This window comes from Rhopalosiphum padi, chromosome 1 (genome assembly GCF_020882245.1).
Source record: "Rhopalosiphum padi isolate XX-2018 chromosome 1, ASM2088224v1, whole genome shotgun sequence".
Lineage (NCBI taxonomy): Eukaryota > Metazoa > Arthropoda > Insecta > Hemiptera > Aphididae > Rhopalosiphum > Rhopalosiphum padi.
Window position 1 is genome coordinate 51,020,518 of NC_083597.1, and position 15,614 is coordinate 51,036,131.

At 30.9% G+C, this 15,614-nt stretch overlaps 1 long non-coding RNA gene across 1 annotated transcript in view; it reads left to right on the forward strand.

Moving 5' to 3' along the window:
• Positions 1-10,687, forward strand: part of LOC132918349 (uncharacterized) — a 53,266-nt gene extending 42,579 nt beyond the window's left edge. The window contains exon 4 of the long non-coding RNA XR_009660455.1: positions 10,528-10,687. This is a non-coding gene — a long non-coding RNA (uncharacterized LOC132918349). The remainder of the gene's footprint in view (positions 1-10,527) is intronic.
• Positions 10,688-15,614: the final 4,927 nt, after the last annotated feature.

A 15,614-nucleotide genomic window follows, 5' to 3' on the forward strand; every position in this document is an offset into this window, starting at 1 on the left:
CGTTTACGTATAATACTAAAACTTTAGACACTCAAAAAATAAAACAAATGGATCTCAAATAAATAATAATAAGGTTCAGAAACGATTTTTTTCCAGCTTAAGTACCCCAACGTGTACTTCCAACTACATAATTTGCAGAGCTTTCTAAAAGCACGAAATCACCGTAGTTTCCCTTTGCTATACTTATTTTGTATTTTTAAACCTTTGAATTTCACTTCAAGGAAACCCGAGTGGCGCGTAGCCCGAAAGTCGTTTACATTGAGAAAACATTAAAGTCGTTGAAGTGTTCTTTTGTACCAACATGCGATCATTCCTGTTTGTTTTCCATTTCGCGCATTCCATTCCCTTGAGTTTCTTTCCTATATATTTTTATGCGTCGTCATCACTCTTTCTCAAATTTCACTCTTCACACCCACGAGTTCGAACTCTAATCATCAGTTTCGAGAGTACTGACCATAATATTTTTTCTTCACAGTAGTATAATATAAATTGCGACTATGTTGTAGGTTACTACTTAATTGAAAATTAACTGATAAAAATAATATCTATATCTAATAAAAGTAAGAAATTATATAAAAGTTCTTTTTAAGTATTATCAGTGTAATAATAATAATTAAAATGTAATATAATTGTTGTAGAAATGAAAATGTTTTTTTTTTGCTTTGCCTAATATAAATTTATTTATCTTAAATATCACAGAAGGTACAACTGTTTCTTAAAAAAAATAAAAACATTTTTTTTTAAATAATTAAAAATTGATTTGAGTTAATAAACTATAATTTAATATATTTTTATCGCCAGAAAAAAAAATAGAAATATTGCTTTGCATTCGGGTACATAGATTACTTGCATGTAAATGTATTGTTGTAATGTTGTATACATAACAAAATATACGAAGCGGGAGTCAACAAATACCGATTCGACAAAAATTAATAATTAAATTGTCGACGGCGATGACAAAAACGGAGCGATCGGGCAGTCGTGGTGTGTTACGGCTGACAACTGTTTTATTTTAAAATATCTTTAATTATTTCGTTGTGTTATATGTTTATTTTATTTCAATTAATATAACTTAGTTTTTATTCTAATATCGAGGTACGCACCCAAGCGTTTGTGGCGAGGAAACACTTTAGTAGAAAATAGCAAGACACTATAATACCTTATTTCTCTTCCAGTACTCGTTATCGTGGTCAGTTGTTTGAGAGTAAAGCAACCTTAGAGTTGTAACGTATAAACTCTGCGAGGTCTTATTAAATTGTCCTTTGGGTAGTACTCGTTATCGTGGTCACCAAAGGATTGTTGAGTAAGCGCTTACCGCAGGTGTCGATACTACTTGTTTGACGGTTTGGGAATCGGATACCGAGATAACTATTTTATATGTAAACCATCGCGTGACGTATACGACAGTATAAAATAATAATACTATATTATATTGATTGCAATTCTAAATTTGTTAATCATTATTAATTAAATTATTAATTTATTAATTTGTTTTTAATTATTAAATAATATGCCTGTGACTTGCTATAAAAACAATGTACTGCAACTGAATATTATTACAATAGTTAGATAACAGATTTAATATAATATAATATTATACATAACTTATTTTTCTTCAAAATATTTTTTAAAAAATAGGGTTGCGAACATTATAGTCTTGAATATTTTGATGCTTTAAAAATTATAAATTAAATTAATTTTTAATAATGGTTTTTTTATTAATTTTAAATTATTCATATATTTGTACAGACTACAGTTATAGTAGTCATATTAATTTTTAATCCATAATATAAAATGAATATATTAACTACATTTTTAAATATATATTATAATGCCTTTAATGGTTTTTATGTTAGAATGAAAGCTAAAAAATTACAATTTTGAAAAATTAAAACTAATAACTTAATTTTATAAAAAATATTTTCATAAGTTGAATTGATTGACACGAATAAAAATTTAAAGCCGAGCGAATATTATATGATTTGTATTTAATAAAATGAAACGATAGAAAAATTAACATTTACAATTTCTAATCTTAATTATTTTAAAGTTTTGCTTTTAAGTCAACACGTTTATTAATTTAATATAGATCATCTAAATTCTTTTTTAAAATCTTATTTTCAGATATTTGTTTATCTAATTTCAATTTTAATGCTTAATGTATTTTTTTTTTTTTATGTACACGATTTTAAATATTTGAATACCTACATAATATATAATAGTTTAAATGTGCTATTTTTTATAGCTGTTATAAATATATAACGTACGTTGTATAATTATTTAAAATTAATTATACATTCTCTAATTATCTACAAATGGTACAATTTCATTGATAATTGTAATTATTATTATTTTTTATTTATATTATTTATGATTTTTACCATATACCTATTATTTTATGGTATCCTAGTTACTTTTATTAAAATAATAACTTTATCATATATTAATATACCTAATGTGATTTATAATATGTCGCACTAACAATTAATAAATTAAACTTTTTTTCTTAAATTTTGGAGAGTTTTTTAAGCATATTTTACATTTTAGCTTTTTTGTTATGAGCACATTTTATCGATTTTAACTTCTATAACTTCCAAATCCAAGTAATAATATTATACATATGTACGTAAACCATTTCAGTAGTCATTCGAAGAGTGGCAGATGGGAAAATGTCTTTTATCATTCGTGTCATTCTGTCAATGATAAGAAGGTTATGCAACGTGAAGGTTCAGAGTGAGAAGCCCAAAATGCGATTAGTCCAGTGACAGGAAAAGCCGAGGGAGAGAACTTTTGCCCGGGAACAGCCCGAAGAGAGAAAATTTCTTTATTTTATCTTTTCGGAAAGGGTGGTGGTGGTTTAGGCAACATTCAAAGGAGTATATGCAAACTAATGGTGTCTGGGTGCGGGCGAGTGGCGGTGACGGTGGCGTCAGCGGAAAGGGATGGAAATAGCATTTCGCATCCCTCGCGGAAGAAACCTTTATACACACACGTACGTACGTGAGCATGCGCGCACGTACACACGTCCCTGGGCCAGCAAAGAAGACCCACACACGCACTCACACACATACATATGTGTATACTGTACATAAACACGAACGTGCACACACTCGCACAAGCACATACACACACATAAATCAATAAAACGACCGGAGGGATGCTTTCTAAAGAGCACACACACGATAACATATACACACGCACACACACACACGCACACACACACACAATCGGCACACCCCCGCCTCACACATACCACCCCCGGAGGCATTTGTTATTTACCGTGTGCGCTGTGGGTGAAACCGCCCTCAACCCCCTCATCGCCCTCGCCACGGCTTTAACGCTGTGACCGGCGGGTGGTGTCCGCCGCCCATATATCATCCCTCTCAGCCTATTGGGCCCAACGTTCCCGCCAATCGGCTTCCTTTTCCATAACAAGTACACGTACGTATATGTACTATATAACAGTGTGTGTGTGTGTGAGTGTGTATGCGCCTGTGTGTATATGCTCACGAGTATATACACGACCTACACACATGCGTGGGCTCTCTTTGGCAGGCGGGCGTTTGAATTCTAGGAAATTGGTTTTACCGTCTCCTCCGCCGCTGACGCCGCCGCCGTCCCTAGCGCGAAAGTAACAAGGACCGAAAAAAGGACCGTAAAAAAAAAGAGGTATTTTTTATCTTTAGCCGATTACACGTCTTGCAGAACTCCCGGAGAGCGCGCATGACGTGTAATAAAAATAAGAAAAAAATAACTCCCTCTCCCACCGTTAAAAGCATATATATATACGCGCGAGCATCTCAAAACGCGTGACGCGCGCTAGTCCTATAATATTATAATATATATAAATGGGTATAGTGTTGCGTAATACATAAAAGGATAAAAAAAAAAAAGGAATAAATAATATACTTTGGAAACGAAACATCAGAGATCCAATAGGTACGTGTATCGTATAATTTACATACAAAGTATATTTTCATATTATATTTTATAATTGTAGTATTATTTTAGCAGAAAATTACTAAGTCGAGCAGTTATCGCGCTGGATTGTTAACAGATTTATTTTTAAATTAAGCGTGTTGTAATCTCAAAGAAACGTCAATGACTGTTTTAACAAAGCCGCAATAAAAATATTTACAAAGTTAAATAAACTGTTTGATAATTAAAGTATAATCTTCCATAAATAATTAGTCAACATTTATACAAGCAAACCAATAACGGGTTTTCAAATGAAAATAATAAAAAATTCTATAGTATTTTATAGTAGTAAAAATAATCAAATTAAGTCTTATAAAGCTTTAAAACTTTTTTTTATTAATATCGTCACTTGAGTAATAAACAGATACTATTACTGAGGTTATAATAAACTTATTGTAAAGTTTTCATTACTCTGCGTTACACAAACTATAGATCTAAAACAGAACATTTATTTTGTAAATCAGTGTTTGTGTTTTATAATAATTTAAAATAGGTGCTTGTTGTAGTAAAATACGGGTAAAAAAGTGATAGTATTTTGACTATTTTTACCAGTATTCATTAAATTCTTATTTTAGTTTCTGAGCAAAGAAATGAATATATTTGTTTTATAAAGGTAGTGTTAAAAAACTTAAACAATTAATAAAGGTTCATCATTAGTAATGTTCTTGTTGGAATTAAAAAGCAAAGTTTTGTGGAGCGTTTCAGCGTTTATATTTCACGAGTTTTATTTAAATTCAAATTAATAAGAAATAAGATGATTACATGTAAAATAATGATTATTCTTCGGAAATTTTTGTTATTTGGTTGTAATTCAAAAAATAATTAATTGTAAGAATTTGAAACTTTGCACTATTATTTAAATTATTACATATTAATATTTGATAACATTATCAAAATATTAAGTTTCATTTTAAGTTATTTCTAAACATTTAAACTTTGATATATTTATTTGTAAATATTGATAACAATTTTTTGGCTTAGTCAAAAAGTTTAAAAATGTAAAACATTATAGCAATTTAAGAATTATTAGTAATAAATAATATGGACAATTTTTTTAGCAGTAATTTATTTTTCTTAAAATGATTAAGGAACAAGATATTTAGTTATTTCTTGTGAATCAAAAGATATTTTTCTTATTGACTAAAATTTTTTTATCATAACATATATTATTGCTACTATGCACATTAAAATTTTAAAATTGTTTAAATTAATTATCAGCTATTTAAACCATGAACGGTACACGAACCTAAATTTACATAGTTATATAACACTTCAGTATTGCATTTTAAGTTAATAACATCTAGTACTATAATTATATGAAATAATATTATAGTACAATAAAACATTCTGTACCAGAAAAAATAATTAATCCCAAGCAAATATGTCATAAGCGTAGAAAGATACACTGTATTATAATAATATCGATACGTATAAATTATATGCAATTCTTTTTGTCTTTTAACAGTCTTATTATTAATAGATGATCTTTGTAAGTACAGCTTATTGTTCAACATACTTTAAAATTATCATTTTCTATACTTTATTTGAGTTAAAATAAGTTATTATTAAACAACATAGCTTCGAAACAAATATTTTCTAAAAAAGTTAGTATATTATTTTATTTAGATATACATATTACATATTATAGAAATAAAAAAAAGTATTACCCATCTATAAGTTACCGACAAAAAAAATACGTTTGAAAAATACCAAAGTAATAACCACGAGTTACAAATTTTAATAAAATAAAAAAAGTTGATTTTAAAATGAGTGACACTTTACAGAGTACTTACGTCTGTAACGAATATGTGTAATTTATTTGTGCGTTTCGCTGAAGTTAGTTTAAAAGTAGAATAATTACGAAAATAAAATTCAAAGTAAGAGCTCTGTATACAGAAAAAGAGTGGCTGTTCAAACTCAAAATACTTTACACCATAATAGTAATTCTCAAATAGAACCCATAGTATAGCTGAAGCCATGTCTTCCAATATTGTTATTACTATGAAATGCTTGGCGACTTTGGATTAATATGTATAAATAAATATATATAAATCGTATTATAATTTTATTGTTGTCTAATTGGTTTTTTTTGAAGTCGATTATTATTTGTTCTCGATGGTTTGTTTGTAAGTCGCACGCATTGCACGTTATAAAACATGTATTTCACAACACGAAATTAATCAGTGTATAATAATGCGAGGTGCTATATAATATTATATTGTTACACGAACGTTTTTCTATGTAGATGGTTTTGTAAGAGTGCGAGCGGAAAAAAACGAATCGTAAAAAACAACCGACCCTTAAACGATTAAAAACCGATTTACCGTCGTCGCCGGTATATTGAACCCGGAAACACATTATCGGTATAATATTATATACATGTACGACGGGGCATTGTCGTTACGACAATATAAACACGATTGTACTACACGAGTAACCACCGCGCGTATGCTCACCTCGTCTATCTGCACGCGGTGTGCGCGTTATACATATTATAGTATATTATAACTCACTGCGTTGTGCGTGTATATAGCCGTCCCGCGTGCACAAAAGTTACTCGATGATGATAATAATAATAATATGTATGAGCACAATAATAGTAGTACACACTCGATCGAGGATGACCGGTTTGGCGAGTTTTCGTTAAAACGAAAATTAAAAATCGGTTGTTCGGCGGCGATCGATGATGGGCACGCCGCCGATTGGGGTGGGCACGTGGCTGCGGCGAGGGGGTGGGAGGGCGCACGAGCCGTTTGTCAGAGGCGTCTCCGGTAATTGGGTGGTCAACCCGGGTGTATGCATTATGTGTGCGTGTGTGCGTGCCGAGGGAGAAAAAACGGAAAAAATGTATCGATCAGGGTCAGTGGTCAGCGCGTCCAACTGGTTTATCGGCTGCAGGCGCAGCGCACCGGCTGGAAAATATCTTGTACCGGGAGCGTCACACAATGGGGTGTGAGGGGGGCATGGGGGTTAGTGTCCGGAGATTTATGGCGTCCAGTTCCGCTTCCGGGGGCCAAGGGGTTAAAAACAACAGTCATAAACATGGGCGCAAATTGATATTGAACACTTTTTAATGGACATTCGACACGCGATTGTCGGCGAGCAATCGGACAATATAACAATATCGTGTCCCTCCTTGGCTGAATGTAGTAATAATATTTCAGTACACAAAATATACGCATACCCCGATCGACGCGAACGGCAATAAAATATACATAATAAATATTATATAATAATCAAGAATGGTAAAAAAAAACTGTATAATGATATTTATGCGTAATACCGTAATGGACAAATAACAATACACGTAGTACTTTTATAACTACGAAATGTGTATAGCGCGGATGTGTACAAATATCACATCGGGAAGTACAAAACTCCGCTATACTTGTACAGTCGTATTAAGTATAGAAGCATACTTATTATTATAAATGTTTAACCGATAAAATATAAATACATTTAGGTAATAGATAGGTATACTATTATATTTTGATAAAAAGTTACATGTAATACAACATTAATATTTTATTACATTATACAATTTATGCTCATATTTCATAAATCTTATGGTAAACGGCGTATATTGATTCAAAATCAAAAATGTATTTTCTCATGATGTAATCTCATACTATAAGAATTAAAACTTCTGACCATTAGAAACGGGGGTAATGAGACACATACACCGCGTTTTTAGAACAGTTTATAAATTATAACCCATAATACCTTACCACTTTTCGAAATGTAGAGTTTATAAATAACATAAGTACACGATTTGTAACTTGCCAGTGAATGAATATGAAAAAGCAAAATATTCGTAAAATAACCGTTTTGACCAGGTAGGTATGCGTTGCTTGGAAAAATAACTTTAACGAAAATAAAAAGTATTTACTAGGAAAATCAAATTTTTCATATGAATCCTTTACGTCGATTTGTTCCTAAGAAAAAAAAACAGTCGTATTTGGATGAGTTTTTTTTCTCTTCCTCGTTATGCTCGTTTTATAACATTGACAATATTATATTTAAGGTTTCGAGTGTCTTACACGCGGAACGAGTAATAATAATACATTATTTTCTGCATTAAATTACGCGTGATATGCAATTAGAGTGTTGGGGAGGACAACGATATCGTATTTTGACATTGATATCCGTCAAATGAGGACCGTTGTAAACAAAACGGAAAATCATTCTTTTGCCTTTTCGGTCCACGCAAAACATTCCGAAACATCTCTCACCACGTGTAATGTTATTATAACAATACGAGCTACACTCGTATTATATTATAGTCGTTTACCAATAACAGAGTGTTCGCCTCGCCCGCGCAAATACGAGTACAGCAGCAGTAAATGTGCTTTTATTTTTTTATCTCTCCAGTCTCCACCACACACACACACCCGCGCGCACATAATACACTCACGTAATAATATAATATAGACGTACACGTGTGCTATCTGCAAATTTGAGTATCGAAACTGACATTTTGATAACGAGCGGGAGTTATTTTTTCGCCTCTCGCCCGCCACTCCTACGACTCATCTGCCGCGCGTCTCTCAGGACGAAAACGTATATACTTACGTATTTTTTTTTCTTTCCTCGAAAGTAAATTGTGTTGTTATACGGTGCAGGCACACGGCGCGGAGTATATGCAAAATACGAATAATATATACATATAGGTGTATTCATATATACTTAACCTCGCGACTTTCTCGCCTCCGGCTACCGCCTCCCCCCCACCGGTCCATCGTCGTCGTATAGTCGTCTTCATCTCCGCGTCAATTTGTCTCTGAAAAGACAAAACGACACGACGGCACCCGGTTAGACGTTTGTGTGTGTACACGTGGTAGGTACAAGCGGGGACACGTACGCGCTTTTATTATTATAACAACAATAATGAACGCTCTGGGGAGACCTCTGACGTGCGAGTCTCGCTTTTATTATTGTCACGTCGAGGTAAATTAACCGTCACACTCGCGACAAAGGTCTACATATACGAATAAATAATATGTATGCGAATTATTATTTCTCGGGCGCGGGGTCTCGAGAGTCGCGAATAACTAGGTACACAACAGCATTATATGCGTAGGTATATACTGTATATACACACACATATATATATATATATATATTATACGTTTATACGATATGTTTATTATGTGTTGTTTTTACTTATTGCGTATTGTATTACGTGAACTGTGCTAAGACCGTAAGAGGCTAAGGATTTCATTCAGCTTTTACTGAACCGTTTACGACGGTTTATTTACGGTTATACACAACGGCCATATCATATTATTGTTGCGTAGGCGTAAAGTATATCGAATCACGTTACCGCGTATTTGCGCAATAATATAGTTACTATAAATTACTATTTTCTCATAAAATGAATAAATATATTTTGTTTAACGGTTACCTCCGAAAAAAAAATTTGATAGGTAAAACTAAAACTAGAAAAGAAAATTAATTAAATTACCTAAATAGTATGGAATATTATGTGTTTGTTCTAGCCGTTCTAGGATATGTATATACTATAAATATACCATTTTTCAAATATAACTTGCAGATCTATCAATAAACGGTTGTATATATGCCAAACATAATAATAAAATGTATTGAATTATATATTACCTATAATTCCTTTCTTTCTTATCTTAAGTTATAGATAATTATTTAACAATAATAATGTATAGGATATTGTATATTATACTATTAAAATAATAACGTATGTTAATGATGTTGATGATACGATACGACCAAGCATATACCTCTGCGCACATCATACCATGCATTATACATTTATATAGGCTACATATAAATTATTATCATCATATTATTTGTCTGGCACATTATGCCATATTGTTTTAACAATGTATAACACAAATACACGTCGTATTACTCGTATTACATCATCAAACGGAATAATTTATAATCTCGAACGATATAGTTATATTTACATATATACAAGCACAACAAGTGTATGTATATTATGTTAGGACTTAGGAATACATACAGTATATTATACCACATAACCATACTGGTAATAAGTATAGAGGACTTGAAGCTTCGTGTCACAATTATGTAAAATGTCTTTTAATCTATACACGCATATATTGTCACTTACTTTAGTAAGGTATAATATAAGGTACGAGAAAAAAGATTTTACGTTTCAATACTAAATTATTATAAAGTTATCTTTATCGTGTCACAACAAATAATATATTCTCCGACATCTATTATACAAACGACATTTGTTTAAACGAAGACGGTAATGTACCCTTGACGGTTCTCATTACTTTCGACATCCCCTGGCTTACATTTATACTACCGTCCGTTTGTCAAATTCATTAATTTGGCTTTACGTTATCCTTAATTCCGTTTAATAATGTTTCCTTGTTTTTACGGTACTCCTTCAAAACGTGTTTACGTTTTAAACTATTCATAATGTACACTTAACAAAAATTGAGCATTTTAAAGTCTTAAAAAAACATTTGTAAACAAAAAAATCAACAGTGTGGTACTCATCGATTATTAAACTATTGTTTTTAATTTGTTTTTCAGATATTTTTCACTACAGACCATTGCAGTCAATTTAGAATTACAAGTTACAACACAGTAAACAAGAAACAGATAAAATAATAAATCAATGTTTAAAATAATTTATATTTATGTTTTTTAATCATAAATAACTATTTATAAATATAACTTTTTTCTTTTATTATTTTATTTAGTTATTAATTAATTAATTTTTTTTTAACAAAATAAAGTTTAAATAAAGTAGATACCTTCTATAAAATTATCCTTATTTCAAAAAACAAAATAATCTTGACATACGTACATTAAACCTGATGAAATGAAAATATTCTAATAAAATCAATATAAAACCAGATACAGCCTTCGAAAATAAAAGACACAATAGTAATAAATAAAAGTGTTGGACATCATGCTTCTTATTTAAAGTTAAAATTTGCAGATTTATTTTCTCTAAAAGTATTTAAAACTAAATTACCAACTTTTATGGCACGACCCTTTTTTCTCGTTCTTTTTATTTTGTAAAATTTGATATACTTCAAAATATCAAATAATTATTCAACCTCACTGTCAATCAATACAAATTTGCTTATAAATAATCATTTAAAAAATAAATTTTAGTTACATTTCTAAAAGTCGAGTACTAATAATTACTCGTGTAAATATCATAGTTAAAAATGTAATACATTATTATGCGTATAACAATATGTAAATATTTTAAGCACTACCGACAAATATAATTAATTGATGATATATTGACAGTTGAAATTTCGTTTTAGTGTGTTTTTCGTTTCTTTGAATAAAATACAAATCAAACAAAAAAAAAATTATATCATTCATTCAACCTAAATAGTTGTTAAGTGCGATATAAAATCAGCTATAAGTTATTATAATGTCTTTTATATTATTATATAATAATAATAAATTAAGCCCTCAATTAGATATAGCACAATTAATTATGTTTTTTTTTTGTGGGGGGGAGAGGAGTATTAAAAAAATAAACGATAATTATAATTTAAAACGGTTGAATATTTGTATCCGTATGCAGAGTAGTGATTTAGCGTGTACACTAACATTAAATTATGTACGAGAATTCAACGCATTCTATGTGCCATTATGTCATTATGGGCTGCTTAATGACTTTTCCAATACGGCCATTATTTTGGGGAGGCGGACGCCTGCTATATTACGCTATGCACAGTGTATAACTACGTATTTTCATTATATATATCGAAGCTTAACTGTTTAAGGTCGACGATGCAAGCCATACACTTAGCCACACCAGATGTGCGGAATTGCAGTTCGAGTAGGCACTCGTTTCAATCGGAGCAACGCACCCTCTGACCAAACGCCCTACGATAACGCTTTTCGGTTAGTGATTATCGTTGACCAATGGTGGCGGACGTCCGAGTGTAGCGTACATAATATACTATGTATACGCGTTTCCCATTTACGCCATTCGCCGCACGACTATTGACACTGCTACCAAACGCAGACGTCATATTCGGTTATGTTAAAAGTCTTGCAAGATGTATTTCCGTCTGAGAAAGCTGACCCCTCTTAAATATCATCTTGTGTAAAATTAACTTCAAGATCCACCAACGAAGTACTCGATCATCTCTCCCTAACACCTCTAACTATGCTTACTTAATGTAAACCACTTCGAAGACAGGGTTTATTTCTCTTACCAATAATAATGTTGACACATGTCGCCTCTGTTAATATCGATAGCCCCGACGTGTCTATGGATGTCTATATAGCTGATAATTGCTGATATAATTTTGTAACCTATTAATTAATAAATTAAATATATTTTCAAATAGCTCATAAAATAAATATCAATAAATAATTACAATAGCAAATTTGATATTTTTGTAATAATTTACGGTTGTATTACAACTATCTGCAGAACTATGTGTGTATAAACATTTAGGCTTATACTAATTATACACTCACTCGAGAAGTGAATATAATTTAATGTCGGAGCATCACATTATATTATGTATATAGTAGGCCATGATTTTGTTTGCTCGAGTTTTAAACCCGAGTGTTTTCAATAAGACGCGCATTAGGGACAGGCTGATGACGAGAAACGCGTTTAACGTAAAATCTCGCATTTTATATTCATAACACGTACCGAGAAAAATGAATAAAGCTGCAATGCCAATAATGATTATATCATCGCATTTGAACATCACGCGCACCTATATATACTGCTGGGCGAGTGCATTGAAACGGCTGATTTAAAAAATAGATTATTTTATTTTCGTTGATAGCTTTGCGTAAGAAATGAGCCCATACGTGTATCCGACGCGATACAATTATTTTTTTTTTTTACGTTGTATCTACTCCTCGACGGGACGTTTAGTGTGCGCGATATACAACGTTGATGTGCACGATGGTACGAAACGAGGTTATTATATTACATTACTCGATAAAATAGTTGTTAGAGATTCATAAGTATTACACTTACAAAATATAATATCTAAATAATTTCACGCAAATCTATAAGCCTAGAACTCGCGTCTCACGATAAAATATCCGTAGAAAACTTAAAAAAAATATACTCGACAACAAACGTGGACAACTTTGAAGGATTGATTAAAATATAAATAAATATGAAGTTTTTTTTCTTCTTATGTAAGTCGATTTCATAATGCTCCGTCGGCCGTCGCCTTATAGTGACTGAACAGTTTCGATGTTATAGTGGCTTCGTTTCGCGGAATTTTAAGGATTTTCTATACACAGAGAACAACGACATATCTTTAGACGTAAATATGTTGTAATATTGAAAATAATAAATTGCAGATAACCCGGGTTAAAGGATTGTGCGAGTGACACGATGAGGTAGGTTCGTGGTAGTAAATATAGTTAGTTAGGTAACAGCTGTTGCAGGTATAATATTATAAATGGAAACTTAGACACTTCGAATTTCAATATCTATACACTTAAGTTTAAGCTCAGAACTAAGTGAGTAGCTTAGCCATGGTTTTGTGTATTTCAATCGATACGCTTAAGTATAGGATGCTATAGGACGATGAGCATATATACGCCCACATTTACTTCGGTCTTATTGTTATCCTACGTATATCATTACGTAGGACTATTATATTACCGTACGCAAGACGCGTGTGTGGGCTTAGAGATGTAAAAAAATACCTGTATGTGAGCGTTGTGGAAAACACTTTTTAAATAGGATAAAAGCATTATGGTATTATACCATTTATGAGACCATTTAAATTTTAGACTGTCTGGTCAGACATCATGAATATTGTGTCTGTATTATTAATATATTAAAATATTATAATTGTACATAAAGCGAATTTAAAATAATTTTTACAATTACGTATTATGTAGTTTTGATTTATTATTATAATTTATGTATAAATAAAATTAAGTGCTTTTTTTTTAAAAATACTTAGGTATCTTATATTTTTTCATGGAGTATTATGTGTACATTACGAGTTTATTTAGTTTATTACCAATTGACCTATATTCTAAAAGAGAATTATATATTATACTTTATAAATCTCTAGTTCTCCTTTGAGTATACACCGGCCCAAGATGAGATGACGCAAACTCCGAATCTTTTATCATTACTCTCTAGTAAACAGAATCTTTCGAATTTTGAATGACAAAAATTATGGGAATCGCGTATGAACCAATATAATCCCCACTATTTTAGTCTCAGATAACTTGTAAGTCCCTGTGTTTTTATACGATATTAATATTATGATATATTTGGCGAGGACGTAACTAGGAGAATAGGATATAAAAATCACAGGTACTAATATCCTTAAATTAAAGTTCAAAATAAGCCATCGCCCATGGTGAGTAAATATTGTATTCATTATAAATTTATTTGAGTTTAGTAGTCACAAAGAGTCCTGTAAAATCAAAGTTGGAGATAATCTATACATTAAATTCCCTCCCCCCTCATCATTCAAAATGAAATGTAAACTATACAATAATTATTGTATTTTATAACTGCAAAGTCTATATATTTAAATGTTAATGTTAATAAAATTTCATTATTGATAATCTTGCTTGATAATTATTTTAGTCAGATAACTGAATTTATTTTATTTCATATTCAACCTAATATATGTTTTGATTCTCTTCATATAGATACATTCATAATATTAATGTTTTAAATACAATACGTCATATAATACAAAAGTCGATGTTTGTGTGCGTGTGTGTTAACTTAGTCTATAATAAGACTTCTATGGTTATGAAGTGTAATTATATATAATTTGATTCTATTTAGGTACCTAAGGATGTGAACTTTTGAAATTTTTAAATTTTGCATTTTAAAGAAGGTCAATAGGCATAATTACTTTATTGGATTACAAAAAATTAGATTTAATTTTATACTTGATTAAAACAACCCTAACAACGCAGTGTTAAAATTAAAAATAGCTTACATTTAACTGAGTTTAATACGGAGTAAATCCACCAGCATTATTTAATTTTTCACGGACAGCGCCATGCAGAATCACCTATAATTATTAAAATATATATCATACTATATAATGATAACAAAAAAACCTAAAACGAACGACCTTTATGCAAATTTACATTTTTCGACCGATTTTCATAAAATTATTTTCAATAGATTCATCAGGTCTTTAGTGGCATAGCTACATTTTACTTTTTAACAAATAAATGTTAAATATAATTGACTTACAAAAAAATATATTTTTTTTTAAATTAAATGCATTGTTACCATTAGTTACAGAAAATAAAACAGTTTTTATGATTGAATATATATCTTCATACTTGTATTTTGCATTTGGTAAAAATAACCCAAATAACACAATAACTGTGTTAAAAACCTTACAGTTTACATTTAACTAAGTTTAAAAACGGATAAATTCACTCGCATTTAATTTGTTGTGCTCCATGCCGAGCAGGATCAGCTAAAGTATATAGTAAGTTTTAATTATTTTTCAAATTGAACCCATCCGTGACAGTTTTTTGACAGGATTTTGGTTTTAGTCAGAAAGGGCTAAAAAGTAAACACTTATAGAGGGGCCATACACGTCTTAGCGGGGCCAAGGTCCCAAGCCCCTTCACTCCAATAGTTACGACGATGATTATATTATGCGATTGTA